General features: G+C 42.2%; 1 protein-coding gene across 1 annotated transcript in view; it reads left to right on the top strand.

The window, feature by feature from the left end:
* The window catches only part of MLXIP (MLX interacting protein), a 49,347-nt gene that overhangs the window by 1,270 nt on the left and 33,763 nt on the right, over positions 1-14,314 (top strand).

The following is a 14,314-nucleotide window of genomic DNA, read 5'->3' as shown; positions in this document are numbered from 1 at the left end:
TCGGGAGAGACCCTTAAAGGGTGCAGGGAACCTTTGTGCCCTGCTCGGCCTGAAAACCGGCCAATTTTTCTTCTCTTTTTTTTTTTTTTTTTTTTTTGTTCTTCCATTATTTTTCTAAACCGACCCCCCCCACCCCCCCCGCAATTTCATTTTTACAACCAATTCGGGATCTGTCATTGTTCCCTTTGTTCCGGGGGCTGCAGCTGGTGGTAGCACTTCCAGGGTTTATCTGCACCTTTTTGCTCAGACTTCAGCTTTGCTTTTCATCTCTTTAATAAGGCATTATATTCACATTTATCCCCTTTGTCTGTCATCCAAAATGGAGGCAGAGCTATGGAATAGAAATGTTTTGAAAAGATGTGTGCCTGCTCGAGTCTTTTGTTCCGTGTGATATAGCAATAATTGGATCTAATCTGATGTTCTCTGTTGAGCCTATTTTGGAAGTTGATTAAAAGGCATGACGGAAAATGCCTCTGAGCATATCAACGGAAATATTTATTTTCATTTATGGGAACCATATTAGCTTGCTAGAAGAAAATTAACTTTGCCCACCCCAAATTCCTCTATTTAAGTATTACTCAATGAGGAGGAAGCAGTAGAACTATCTGTTCTGTGCAGTTAGGGCAAAAATGTAAGTAATCATCTCATTTTGTTCATTTTTACCAAGCAATTTATTACTGGCGAGAGAGCGCATGTCAGATAAGGTGCGTTCAACAGCGGACATAAATTCTTTGCGTTTACAAAAGTAATAAAAATGTAAAACTTAACTAGAAATTAACCAGGCTGCCTTTATTGTACAAACTGAGAGGAGCATGCAAAGGTCCAAGTACTGCAAGAGGCAGAACTAGACTTCTCTTGCGTATCTTCTCATCGGCCTCTATCAGCTTTAGTTTCTGTTGTGCTGCAATTAGTGTGTCCTTTGGACTTTGAAACGTCTAATGCAAAGGAATAATTCTGTGATACTAATTTGACGATACTGAACTCTGATATAGATGCATAAATTGAGCACCGAATCTGTTTTAGCAGAAATAATTCTACCCTGCTTGTTGATGGTAGTACGAGGCAAGGTGCAGAAAATACCTTCTTAGAGGCTACCAAAGGAAAGCATGTTCTTAATACTTCTGTACATGGATACCTTAAGGTTTGCTTAACTGCAACCATGAAACATTTTGCCCAGATTCAGCCTGCTTACTTGGTGGCTTTGTGATGAATTTTTTTTAAAAAATCTGCCTAAGAAATTAATTGCAGACTTGGGTCTCGAAAGGATTAAAATAATTTGAAAAGTCTAGTGTGGGGTGATGAATGTGGGTATGAAATGAGGAGTCATCACCATTTAACAAATGATTGATAAAGCACGTAGGTCAAACCTTTCCACCTTGGAAGCGGTCTCTCTGCCCATAGCCTCCTCAGGGAACATACCACACTCGGGTAAACAGCAACTGCCTTTTGTGCTCTTCTTCAAGTTTGATTTGATCTTCGTTGGCTTATGGGGATATTTTCGTTCCTGTTGCCTCAGCTGTATCTTTCCCATTATTGTCTATCTGATCTAGCACTGACAAAACATGCAGTTTCTGTGTTTACATTTCTCGTACTGCCTTTGCCTGATAGAAATTCACTCTAGAAGAGGACTGGGGGATGTGGAAACCAGTGCTAAAAACCGTAAAACAAAAAGGTGAAGAAGTGTGGGTTTTGCTTTGTGGCTGTTGCAGAACCAGCAACCAGGGCGTGAGTTAGCTCATCGTGTTTCTATAGCTGGGGTGATGCAGTATGTTAAATACAAAAACAAGGAAGTTGCTGCAACAGAGCTCTGTGTGTAATATTTATTGACACTTGACACCCATTGCTAGTATTTCAGTGTTTAAAGTTTTAAAAAGAAGCATGTAATTGTATGGTATCCATTAGCTTTACCAATGAGTTAGAATGCAAAATTTTTCTAGATTATCTAAGTCATTGCCTAGGATGGTTTATGCTGAATCACGTTCGTGTTGGGATGCACAGTGTGGCCTTGGGCTCTTTTAATTGTGCTGTACATTTCTTTTTTTTTTTTTTTAATATGGCTTGGTGCTGTTAACTGTCAAACTTTTTATGATAAAAAAGCTATTTCTGAACACAAGGGAAGCGATTCCCTGTTGCCTTTGAGCAGTACAAGCTAACCTGATTTTAATTTTCATCATAGCTGTTTCAGTCACGTATCCAGTTGCGCAGGTTCAAGATCCTCATTTCAGATGAGCCATTTCACAGAGGAAAAAATGCGACCATAGCATACTCCCCTGTACAGTTAGGAGATTGTTTTAATCTTCTAAATCAATAAGTTACTTATAAACACTAGGGCTTACCACAGGTATCACGTGGGCTGTACTTTACCTAAATGTCACCCGTTTTTCTTACAAGATTGACTGTGGGAACTATACCACAGCGATGAAGATAAAAGAACCTTGGCTTTCCTCTTTTAGCCCCTTCATCTCAGCCCTTTAAAACAATGTGACCTTGCAGGTCTTGGTGTGTGCAGGTAGCTATAATTGGCAGTCAGGACACTTTAAAGGCAAAAAGATTTTTTTTAAAAAAAGTGCTTTCTGAAATGAAAATGACCTTTGACACTGTTCATTGTAATGAGAAACTATGCTAATGTTTATATGCCTTACAATGGTTATTAAGCAGAATTAAGTCAAATGATACATAATCTCACTATATAATTTACTAAAGCCCTTTAAAAACTTTACAATTATCCAAATAATTACATTACCCATAAGTAGCTTCCCCAAACTGAATTGTGTTCTGAAATGTTCTAACCACAGCATATCATGAAGAGTTTGGGTTTTTTTCTGAGATTGGAACAGAAGATTTTTCTCCTTTGTATTGGAGCGCTATTGTCTTCAGCAGAAGAGTAATGTTCAGCTCCTTGTAGAATGCAAGATGAAGGTTTATGTGAAGTGAAAAATTATGCTCTGTGAAAGGGCGCTGTGAACTATTCATTGCCCTAACAGGCTGGAATATGGGGACATTAGACTTCCCTGTGGAAAGCTCTACTTTGGGAACAGTAACATATAGTTTAAGGTTCAAAACCTGAAATATGCACTTGGAAGTGCAGTCTGGCGTGTTCTGAGCACTGCACGTGGAGCTCTGAAAGGTGTGCGTAGGAATCAGCAGCGTTGTGCTAGTTTATCTCTGGGGTTTTGATGCTGAGGTGGTGGAGAGGTAAATCGTGCTGGAAGGGCTAATGTTATCACGGCAGGGAGTGGGAACTACTTTCCTGGAGAAAGTAGATGTGAGTCGATTCTTTAGTTACTGTCTTTAGATGTAAAATGGATAAGGGACAGGGCAGACTTCAGCTTGTACTCACCCAGTGTGTCTTAGCCATGCCCTGTAAAGAAATAAGAGGTTGATGAGGCTCTGGGAACTTGCAAGACATTAATTTTCTTTATGAAGCTTCCCCTCTTGTGCAGTGCTGGGGGGCAGTCTCTGCAGTTGAGAGAATGGGCTAGTCAGTTGTGGCTGGCCATGTACCTCATGTAAACAAAGCTGTATTTTAGGAATTATTAAAGATACTGCTCCCACGCAGTGTGGGTGGTGGTGTTCCTAAACTTCTGTTACATATTATGTCAGTCGATGTCCGTCTTAGTGGTAGGGTATGGTAGGGTAGATGAAGATGACTCAGTGGGCTCATTTATCATTAAGTAGCCTCAGAGTTCTCTCACCTTCTAAGAAGAGCTTAGGGAACATGCCAGGTGTTGTGCTTTAGGTAAGAGTGTTAACATTGATAAAATACTTGTCTAAAACCTTCTGGATCCTGCTTGTTGTAAAGCTGTACAGAACAGGAGAGTGGAGCCTGGGAACTGTGACGAAGGCTACCTTTTGAAAAGCTTGCCAGGTCATTTCTAGATCTCATCTCTCCTCTTTAGCAATATGACCCCTTCACTTCATGTAGATAGAAGCCAAAAATATTCCCTTCAACAGTGGACTGACATTAGGGATCAGCTTGTTTCCAAAGCACCTTTGCCACATATTCTTTATTAAATGCAGCATGTGTTTTGGGAGGTTCTTGGCAATGGTGAGAGCAGGTTTGAGATTAAAATCTTCCAGAATTTAGTTGTACGTTTTACATGCTGCTTGTAGAAACTACTCTGATAAAACCACCTATATTCATCCTATGAATCAAGTTTAACTTGAGCAGAGTTGTATTTGTGGTTAAGGGTCACTTCAAAGCAAGAGTGTGATATGAATCAGGACATTGTTACTGAGCCTCTTACCTTGCTTATGTCATATGCTTGATATAGTCACAAGCTTTTAAGCTCTATGTAAGATGCACTTTTAAATTCCACCTTGACAACCCTGAACCTCAGAGAGGTTTGCAGGAAGATTGCTGAGCTGTTCTCATTTCAAATATTCATTTCTTTTGCTAAAGCAAACATTTAGTAGTGGTGATGTGAGAAGGCCTTGATGGAAATTAAGGTTTTGGTGTCTTGAGGGCTACACATGACTTAGAGGAAGAAAAGACAAATTCTGTGGACAGAGATTTAGATATAAGGACAAATTTTTTTCATTCTGCTCATGGTTTTTTGGTGGCTCTTCAGGTCACAAGCATTTAGTGGTGTGTGACCAGTGTAAGGTGTTACTACAGAGGTGTGATACATGGTAGTCACATTTTTATTAAAAAAGCACATCTTTGATAGTATCTTTTGATTTAGTATTTAATCTGCATGTTTTGTTGTAGTTCTCTTGTCTTGTGTTTTCACACAGTAAACAGATGTTATTTTCTGGCTTTAGTTCAACATGGATTTCATAATCATAATTTTTGATGGGTTGGTGAAATAGGGAAGAGGAGGCGAGTTTGTCCTCATATTGCAAATTCTCAGTAAGTTGTGCGTGGTTGGAGAAAAGCTTGGCTGAACTGTGAGATTTGGAATTACTTGTAGCAAAGATTTTGTGTTGCGTGATTATGATGTGCTTTCAATGAAGTAGAGTTCGATGGCAACAGAAAGTAACACTTTGATTTCCAGATCTCTCCCCCTTACCGCTTTTAATTTCTTTCTGCTGAGTGGCAAAGAGGAATTAAAGCCAAGAAACCCAAAATTCAGGTCTTAGCTTTACTCATGTTTTTCCACATGCTCCTTTAGTAGGTCAGTGAATCATTCTTGTTTGTTACTCTCCTGGTGGGGGGGGCGGGGGGAAATCCATTCTTTTTGAAGGCAGAGTTGATAAGCAGCTGTTCAAGTGCCCTCTGTGTCCTTAAGCTATGATTAGTCTTAATCAAACAAAGGGGTATCTAGCGATACAGCAAGCTGGAAAGTGGTGGGGAGGAATAAAGGGAGCTTTGTAGACATACTGTGCTGATAGCCAGGCATTTCAGAGATGTTGGAGAGGCGTTTTAAATTTGCACAGAAATTGCCAGGCTTGAAGTAGAGAGTGAACTCTCCAAGTTCTTGTGTGCAAGTGGAATTTTTCCCCCTAATAACAGTACTCGGAGATCTGTTGCAAAGAAGGAAGAGTTGAGAGGGCAAGGAGTGAGGCCAGAAGCTCACTGGAATTTGGAATAAAATAAGGGGATCTTTGAGGAATGCATTGAATGATTTAGAAGGGCCAAGATAAAGCCACATGGTGGGCTGGATGGTGTTGATAGAGGAGGCCACAGGGATGGAAACAGGAAGATGAAGAAGATACCGTGAATTTCAGTTCAAACAAATGACCTTTCAGCTGCCTGGGTGGGTTTGAGTCTGGGTCACTAACTTGCTGGACACGTGTGAGCGAGGAAGTGTTCAGCAGCAGGGCTGGATGGAGTGGCAGCAAGGAAAGGGGAGTCTCTGAGAATGATAGGGACATTGTGGAGAAGAAAAGAGATTGGAGCTGTACTTGGAGGAGATCTGATCAAAAGGACAAAGGTGAATGGATAATGATGAGTTGGGGAGGAAAGAGGGTGCAGGTGTAGTGCTGTTCAAGGCATGAGAAATAGGTATGAAAGGGAAGATGGTCTGGAAAGTAAGGGTAGGTGGTTGAAGGTGTGGCTGGAGATGAAGTCCAGTGTTTCTTCATCACTCCAGTATTTCTTCCTCACACTTTGACTTGTGATGGGAGAGTTAGATTGGAAGATAGATAGAAGAATTCATGAGGGTGTCCCTGATAAAGGGAGAGAGTGAGCGAGATGGTCCCAGGTATGGAACTCATGGATGATCGTGCTGTAAAATGGGGGCAGGAGAGCTGGGGATCCTGGTTAGGCTCCTCTAATGCTGCCTTGCTTCCTTTTGCTGTCAGAGAGGAAGGTTTGTCTTTTTAAAATAAAACAGTGGAAAAAAACCTTGACCAGTTTAGAAACTTGGACCAGTTTGGGTTTAATCTGGTATTTAATTTTTAATTAACAGACTCCAGGCTATATGCTTGCTACTTCCTTTCCTTTGTATGCAGAAATTAATTACATTTACAGTTTTCCTCATCTGTCCTTTGATATTTTGTCATCACTGGCACAAGCAGTTTCTTTAAAGACAAAACTTCTAAGCTACTTCTGAGGAAAAAGACAACCTTTCTAAACTCTTTGATGGCTATAGAAGTATTTTACAGCTTTCATACAATTTTCCTTTCACTCTGGGAAGGAAACCTTTACCATGTCTATAAAACAATTATGAAGATGATTAGGAAAAGTACTTGTTTCAGTTGCCTCCAAAGAAAATAGAGGCGGTTCTTTGACAGTGATGGAAAAATGTGAATCTGATTGTTTTTAATGCAAGCTAGAGTTACACTATTGTCACAAGTTTCTGAAGCAGGAAGGCTTGAAACATGGGGTTAGGAAAAGCTAGGTTTTCCAGAAATTGCTTCTAATAGTTTTACTACTAGAATAGAAATTCTAAACATGGTCTTTTCAAAATAATTTTTTGTTTGTTTGCTCAAATGGGAGTTGGAAGGTCATTTTTGATTGTTTGTTTTGAACATAAAACATGCTGACTTGGTGCCATTCATAATATAATTAATATAGACATCTCTTTGTAAGTGAAGCAGTAATCGCCATCGGAAATGTTCTAGTGTGCGTTTGCCACAGCTTATTTGCTTTGTGACACAAGCACAAAGCTTTTCACTAGCCCTTAGTTCCTTGGCTTGTTGATCTTAGATAAATCAGTTAACTGCTTTTTCCTCCCTTTCTCCCCTCGAAAAATGACCAAAACAGTCTCAACACTTCAGAGACCCAGATGTGTGTATTGGTCTTTTTGAACGGGGGAAACAAAGGCATTAAGTTTAGAATTGAGGTAGTGTAGGAGCCTAAAAGGATGCCTTACCACAGATGACACTTTAGCTACAATATAAATAATAAAGGAAAGGAGACAAATGCAGGATTTAGGATGGGAAGAGGAAGAAGATATGCCAGCTTACTGACACCTGTTAGAAAAGCTACTGGCCGTTGTAACTGATGAGGAACCATACAGATGCAAATTACAGGGTAATAAAGCCCAGGCTGGTACTTTTAATGGTAATCGTAATGCTTCTGGAAGGCAGTGTGCTGCTGACTGCCTTTGGCATTCACTGAACTGCCTGTGAAAAGCACCTGCTTCTGCCGTGACTGATAGTTGTGGTTCTGAGAAGCATCATCACTCTCCTCATGCAGTCACCAAGGAAGCCTGAGTATCTGGAGCATCAGCTCAGGATTGCCGAGCCTGTTGCTGATGGTGGCCTTCTGGAGAATCTAGAAAACCCTGCTGCTTTTAGAACCCTGGGAGCTGTATTATTCATAGAGGAATCTGGATTTTTCATCTGTGGAGAGTTGTTTTGTTGGGCTTGGAAGTCTAAATGGCCTCAACTTCCCTGAACTGTCAAATGCTTAATTGCCACGTGAGATGTGGCTCCTTTCTGCAGGAGAGATCTGTTCAGAAGGTGAGTGTGACACTCCAGTTAGCTGAAGGATGTGCCTGGTAGGGACCCATCTTTACCCTGCCAGCATGACTGATGAGGGCTCCTCGTCTGTGTTTTTTCCCCTTGGCCTGATGCGCTGCAGTTGCTGCCTCACTGTGTGAAATGCAGTGTTGGACTGAGCAGGTGTTTCTCTACTCCGGCTCCTGTGGGATAGTGTTTATCCTACTGTAGTTCTCATACTTGTGACAATCTCTTCTAGGTCTGTTACAGGCTTAATGCCCCTGAGGAGCAGTGTTAAAGGAAAGCCTGGATGACACCTTGGCGGGTCTGTTGTGGTGTAAATGGCTGGCTGCAGGGTAATCCCCATTCCCTCTCTATTAAGCATATTTCAGTTTGTGCTTTAAGGTATTCAAACTCTGCGTGCGCCTTAAGCTCAGCAACAGTTACCTTTGTGAGACACCACTATTTTTAAAGTCGGGCTGTACAGCTGTGCTGTCAGATGACTAATAGAAAATGGGAGGGGAGGGGACTGTAGCAAGCCATCTAAGCCCAAGGCACAGTGAAATGATTCCTTCCCTTGGTCAGTTATCAGCCCGTGGCCACCTGGAATGGGTGTTACAGGTACAGAGCCCAGGGTGCTGCAAGTGGCTCTCGGAGCTGCTTTGTCTCTTTTGAAACTAAAACAAAAGGTGACAGGCCAGATGGGAAGGGCCTGCCACCACTGGGATTATCATATGGCAGAGTATTAGTGAAAGAATCTAGTTCTCTTTAATTAGTGATATGTAAGTGTGTTTTGGCCAGACCGCTGCTGACCTACAGATAACCCTTTTGACATGACACATTTTGTGACATACCATGATGCTAGGAAAGGAGCTCAATTGTTTAAGTAGCTAAGCATGCTACTTAATGAATAGGACACTTTATTTTTTTTCCTTCTAAAAAGCAGAGCAATAATTTAATGACTTGTTAGCTTTTTGATCCTTGGTTTTGTGTTCACAGTACATTATCTACAACAGTAACACACAGTTAGAGACTGCTCTCTACTTGTAGTTTAGCTGATGGTGTAGCGCAAGGAAGCAGTGGATGCTGCAGTCCTTTTTGCTATATGTAATGCCTTTTCTTACTTGAATTTTTTGTGTGTGGAAATATCTTGCTACATACAGGGAGAAATACTTTTTTTTTTTTTTATATAGTGGGAGATTTCTGGATTTCCAGAGGCATCTTTATTGCTCTATATCACACCAAAGCAAGCAGAGGATATCTTTATGGGTAGAGTACATATGTGGTGTTTGTGTTTCTCTTCAATTGCAGATTAACAATATTTCCCTATGCATTCTCCCTGTGATTTGGGAATCAAAGGACAGAATTTTCAGGGGACAGTTCAGAGCAGAAACAGAAGACCTGAGACTGTTTTCAGCTGAAGGAGCAAAGGAAGAAAGCTTGGAGATCTACCCCCTTTAGTGCATGAAGAGTTGGTCTTCTGCAGGAGCATGAAAAGCTTCTTCCATCTCAGCTGGGAGACAAAAGGGTGGTCTTGTCTTTGCTGGCGTTACGTGGGGTTTACTTGTACTAGGGTTGGCTTGTGAATAAGAACAAGGATTGAAGAGTTGAGTCTTAAGGAGGGTGACCGAGGGAGTAAGAAGATCCAGATAGCCTCGCTGTTGTGTAATAGGTTTGCCCTTCTTGCGAAAGAGGATTGCCACTGCTGGTTTTGGAAGTGAGACAGCACCTGCATTGCTTATACTTGGGTCTTGCAAATCTGGGGGGAAGGTGGCAGCTTGCAAGCCTGCTTTGGTCTGAAGCCTCTGTGTGGCATACATGTGGCCCTCTGCACTGCTTGCCTCGTATGCCCTATGTACCCTGCTGTTCTAAAAGTGTCCTGCTTATGCGGCTGCTTCAGAGGCAGCTGTGTCAAGAGCTTGTGTGAACACCAGCACCTTACTGCCGTTAGAAGAGCCGTGATAGATACGGGAACTTGGTCCTGGGGCTGTGTCCTGCCAGGCTGGGTGCAAGAGGTGTACGAGACTGTTCTGTCCTGAAGAGTTTGTGTTGCTTCTTTTACTACTGCTTAGAACAGATCTGCAGAAGCGTACATAAACAGGATGAGGCCTCATCTTTTCACTGATCGTTCCAACAGTGAAGCCTGTTTGTCCTCATATGTCAGCAGGAGATTTTCTTAAGTGATATGTCTGTGTAACAAGACCCAAGCAAACATCGTAGAGGCATGAAGGACACTTTTGCTCCTGGAATCTGTCAAGTTCATTGTTTTCAGAACTCCCTAGCCTGGGATGTTTACTTGAAATCCTGGCCTCCATTTCCCTTTGTGGCGTTGTTTACTTTCCCTTCCCTCAAGGTCCCATAGTAATGGGTGCTCTGCCTGCAGCAGTTCAAGGGCACATCAACTGAAGTGACCTTGGCCAGCATGGCTATGAGACTTCTAGCAGGGCTGCAGCAAATGCGGCAGCTCTTCTCTGCAACAGCCAGACTACTTCACCAGCCCATGTGAGCTAGTTGTCCAAAACGTTCTTCTTGTCTGCATTGCCCTGTCTGTGCCAGGGGCTTCATCGCCTTGGCAGCAAAATTCTAGTGTAGGGCAAGGGTTAGACTCAGACCATCAAACCAGGAGTAATGACAGAGCCCAGGCCTGAGTGATGGTGGTGGTATTGTATCTTTGGAGCAGCTGAAATGAAGTGTCATTGGGGTTTCACAATAGACCTAAAAATAACTGAGGCCCACTGCATTTAGTTACTGTCTTGCAACTGTACATTCATGTCAATATACGTGTGAGCCACGACAGGCTGTTCTGCTATATTTGTCTTGCTGCATCTTGCATCCAGATTTTAGGCTGCTGCGAAATCTATTCCTTGTCTTCACTATTGACAGCATTCCCAAAGGGATAGGAACCAAATGGAGCGTGAATTGTGGAAGAGCTTTTCAGGTCTTTGTGATTCTTCTTTGAAGTCTGTGACTGCTCTCCCTTATCTTCTTATTACGCAGATTTTTGCTTTTGGTGCTATGACACTTGGTCTAGCCTGTTAGTAATTGAAAACTGTTACTTTGCAGTATGTCAGAGGCAGAAGTGATCAACAAAGTAAGAAAAGGAAAGGCATGCACTTAAAAAGGACAAAAAAAAAGTTTAAAAGGAAATGCCTGGCAGCTGTTACAGACGTGCCAGTGGACGATCTTGTTGCACTAATGGATGTGGATATTACCTGCTGCCACCTTTCCCAGAGCAAAGAATGATTTGTTATTTTCTAGGATGGTTGGTCTTTGCTCATTCTGATGAGTTTCTGAATCCTTGTGTAGAAGCTGTAGCTGTGTGGGTAAGATTATCCATGGCAAGTCAAGCTCTGCTAATAATACTTACAGTGACAACTCCCTGCATCAGGAGAACTTGGGGTGCTTGAGTGAGGGGCAACACAATGAAGTCCTAGTTCTGAGAAGCTGCGTTGTGGATTCAGGAATGGGCTCTGAAATTTGCTTGTCTGCAGCATGTAAGGGTCTGGATGTTACATGTCGTGCTTCTCACGTTAGCTCATTCTGTGCACTGTCCAAAGAAGGTATGAATGTTTCACTGTATACATTTCAAACTCCTGCATATTAGTATCTGCACAGATACTTCAGCTTAGTCCAGCTTTCTGTTTGCTTGGTAAACATCTGTCCCTGACAGGATGGAGGTTGAGAGAATTTGAATAGAAAATATATGGTGGCATGCCAGATGTGGGAAAGCATGAAGCAGTGAAAAGGAATGAACTACTTGCTTTTGCTTTTTATAACACAGCTTTTGAGGGAGGGATTGTAGCGGGGAGGAACATGCATGTGAGGATATGAAACTTTTAGAAAGGAAGGACTAAGTCAAAGGATTTGGATATTGTTGTGAAATACTTAGATCTGCAACAGAGCCAGAGAAGTTCTTTGCATGTTGGCAGCTTATTTCAAATGAGCCTTGTGTTGGGATGGGAGAACTGACTTGATCAAAGATGCAGATATCCTCAAGGAGGAAACTGCACTTATTTCAGATAATAAGCAACCATGTTTGACACCTAAAACCTGTTGGAAATAGAAAGCAGAAATTGCAAAATAGCTGAGAGCCTGAAGTAGTCTAATCAAAAGCTGGGGCATCCTGGTTGTTGCAGTAGTCACCCTAGTGACTGTCCTCTAAAAATGTCGTTACCCCTCCCTTTTCAAAGCAGAGACCTGCCAAATCAATACATGCATTCAACTCACTCAGGTGTGTGTGGGGGAAATAAATGTCTATAAACATAGCAAAAGGAGAAACAATGTAGTTCTTCCAGTTCACTTTTAGGGAGTAAGTTTGTGTAACAGTTAATGTCACTTTCCTTTACAGTTGAGCGGGGCTGTAGGGGGCTGGTGGTTGGGAGCTGGAGGAAATGTCATACCAACGTGCTCACCCTGGTCTCACTCTTCCCCAAGCACCTGCTTATGTCCACTGCTGGAGGAGGAGTACTGGGAAAGCTGGACATTTAGCCCAACCTCTATGGGTGTTCTTCCAGTTCTTGATAAAGCAGGCAAGGTCTGGTGCCAAGTACTAGAGTGAGCTAGACATTTCAGTATCAGCTGTGAAAAAATTCCAGGCAGCACTTCCACTGTTTGCTCTATTTTTTTTTCCTTTTTTTTTTTCTCTAAATAAGAAATTTGTCTTTTGCTTATAAAAATTACAGCTTTAGAGCATGCTTGTTTTATAGCTTTTGCTTGGTACAGAAATGTGTTTTCTTCAGCACAGCACGGGGCAGTATATATTAGCGGCATTTGATGTTTGGAAGGTGCAGATAAGCCCAGTTCGTGTTGCTGCACAGCTGCTTTCTGTGATTCCAGCCTCGTTCTGTGCTGCTGCTTTCCCTAACCAGCTGTCTGAAGGTACTGGGTATTCCGCTGTATTATGAAAGCAGAGAGCCAGTATGTTTGTGACTTGAATGACTCTGTGATCTGAGTCATATCTCCTATGACAGGGGGGTAATCTGTAATCAAACTGCATGGCAACAAGAGGCATTCCTATGTGCTGGTCTGTCTCTCTTGCTGTGTGAAATAGTTAACCCTTCAGAGGAACCCTGTGATTAGATTTTGCTCATTTACTTTATCAAATCAGCAAATGTTATTGAAGAGCACAGCTCAACTTGGAGACTCTGTAAGTAGATGCACAGAAATCTGCAATAAAACCCAATTCATTACTGTTTCTCATAAAGTTTTGGTCTGTGAAGGCTGTTGTTTAGGAGCCCAGCATGGATCCCATCTGTTTTCAGTACCCAGCCGTACAAGTAGAGCACTCAGATCTCCAGTAAAAATCTTAGCAGAGCTTAAGGAGCCTAAAATTTTTATTAGCAGTTTTTATTAGCACATTAGTAGGCTTGGGGTCTGACCTCTGCATGTGGTGATTATAGGCTGTGTGGATATAGCAGGCTTTTTAAAATGGGAGGATAGATCATAGGACGTTTAGAGAGATTGCTTCTCTCTGTAGCAGTAAATGTGTAAGAAGTGTTATTTACCTTTCATTTGAGCATTCTAAGGGACCCAACAGAGTGAAGGTTGAGGCTGGGTTATTGTGATTTTGGCACATGGGTAAAACATGGTTCAAAGAGGAGACCTGTGTGAGGGTCATTTAGGGATGGGGTTTTTTGGTTTGTAGAAAGATTCAGAAAAGTGCTGGTATTGCTATATGCTTTACTCAGGAAGTCACCGCTTGCTTTGGGACGTAAACCATCTCAGTCCATTTGAAAATGTGTTCTTGGAAAGGAAAGGGGATAAATCAGTCCAGTTGTGTCTTTTGACTAGTACACAGGTGAACGGTATGGGAATTTCTGAACTGTTTTGCTGGTAGGTATTTAAGCATGGTGGCTACTGTGAGCAAAGGAATGAATTTGTAAGGTTATATTGCAATAAAACCAAGGTCTGTCTTTGACACTCACTGCATATAGTGAGGTTAAATATTCCTTTATAAAGATAACTGCTGTGCAACATGCGTCAGTGCACACATGTCAAGCACCACCACGACAAAGTAACAACCTCTGCTTTTCAGGATGACTGGATCGGCTTTCCTGAGGACCAGGGCTGATCTTCTTGCCATCTGTGTGTGGGAACCAGGTATCTCCCATGGCCTGTTCAGTGCTAAATGGGCAGTGAGAGCCATTTGGGAAAAGTGTGGGGAGGATTGTGTGTCACAAGCATTAATATGCTCCCCCCGCCCCATGTCCCAGTTAATTAAGGAAGGATCACTCACACAGCCTTCCCTGCAGCGCTACAGACAAGTTTCCACAGCTCCTGTGTGAGCTGGCGACCCAGAGGTGAAGGTCTCTTTTCCACTCCTCATTCTCTGAAGGCTGAACTTTTTCCTAGGAGGCTGTGGTCTTCGGCCAGTGAATCCCAGGGATTTTCACTGCTGGGCTTTGAGCTTGTGGCTGCTCCTGTAGCAGTGGCAGGAGGAGCTGCCACTTCACACTGTATTATGTTCTGTGGGATGTTATGAACT

This window comes from Falco punctatus (assembly GCF_963210335.1).
Source record: "Falco punctatus genome assembly, chromosome: 1".
NCBI lineage: Eukaryota > Metazoa > Chordata > Aves > Falconiformes > Falconidae > Falco > Falco punctatus.
Note: the sequence above shows the minus strand (reverse complement) of the source record. Positions and strands in the feature narration are given on the sequence as shown.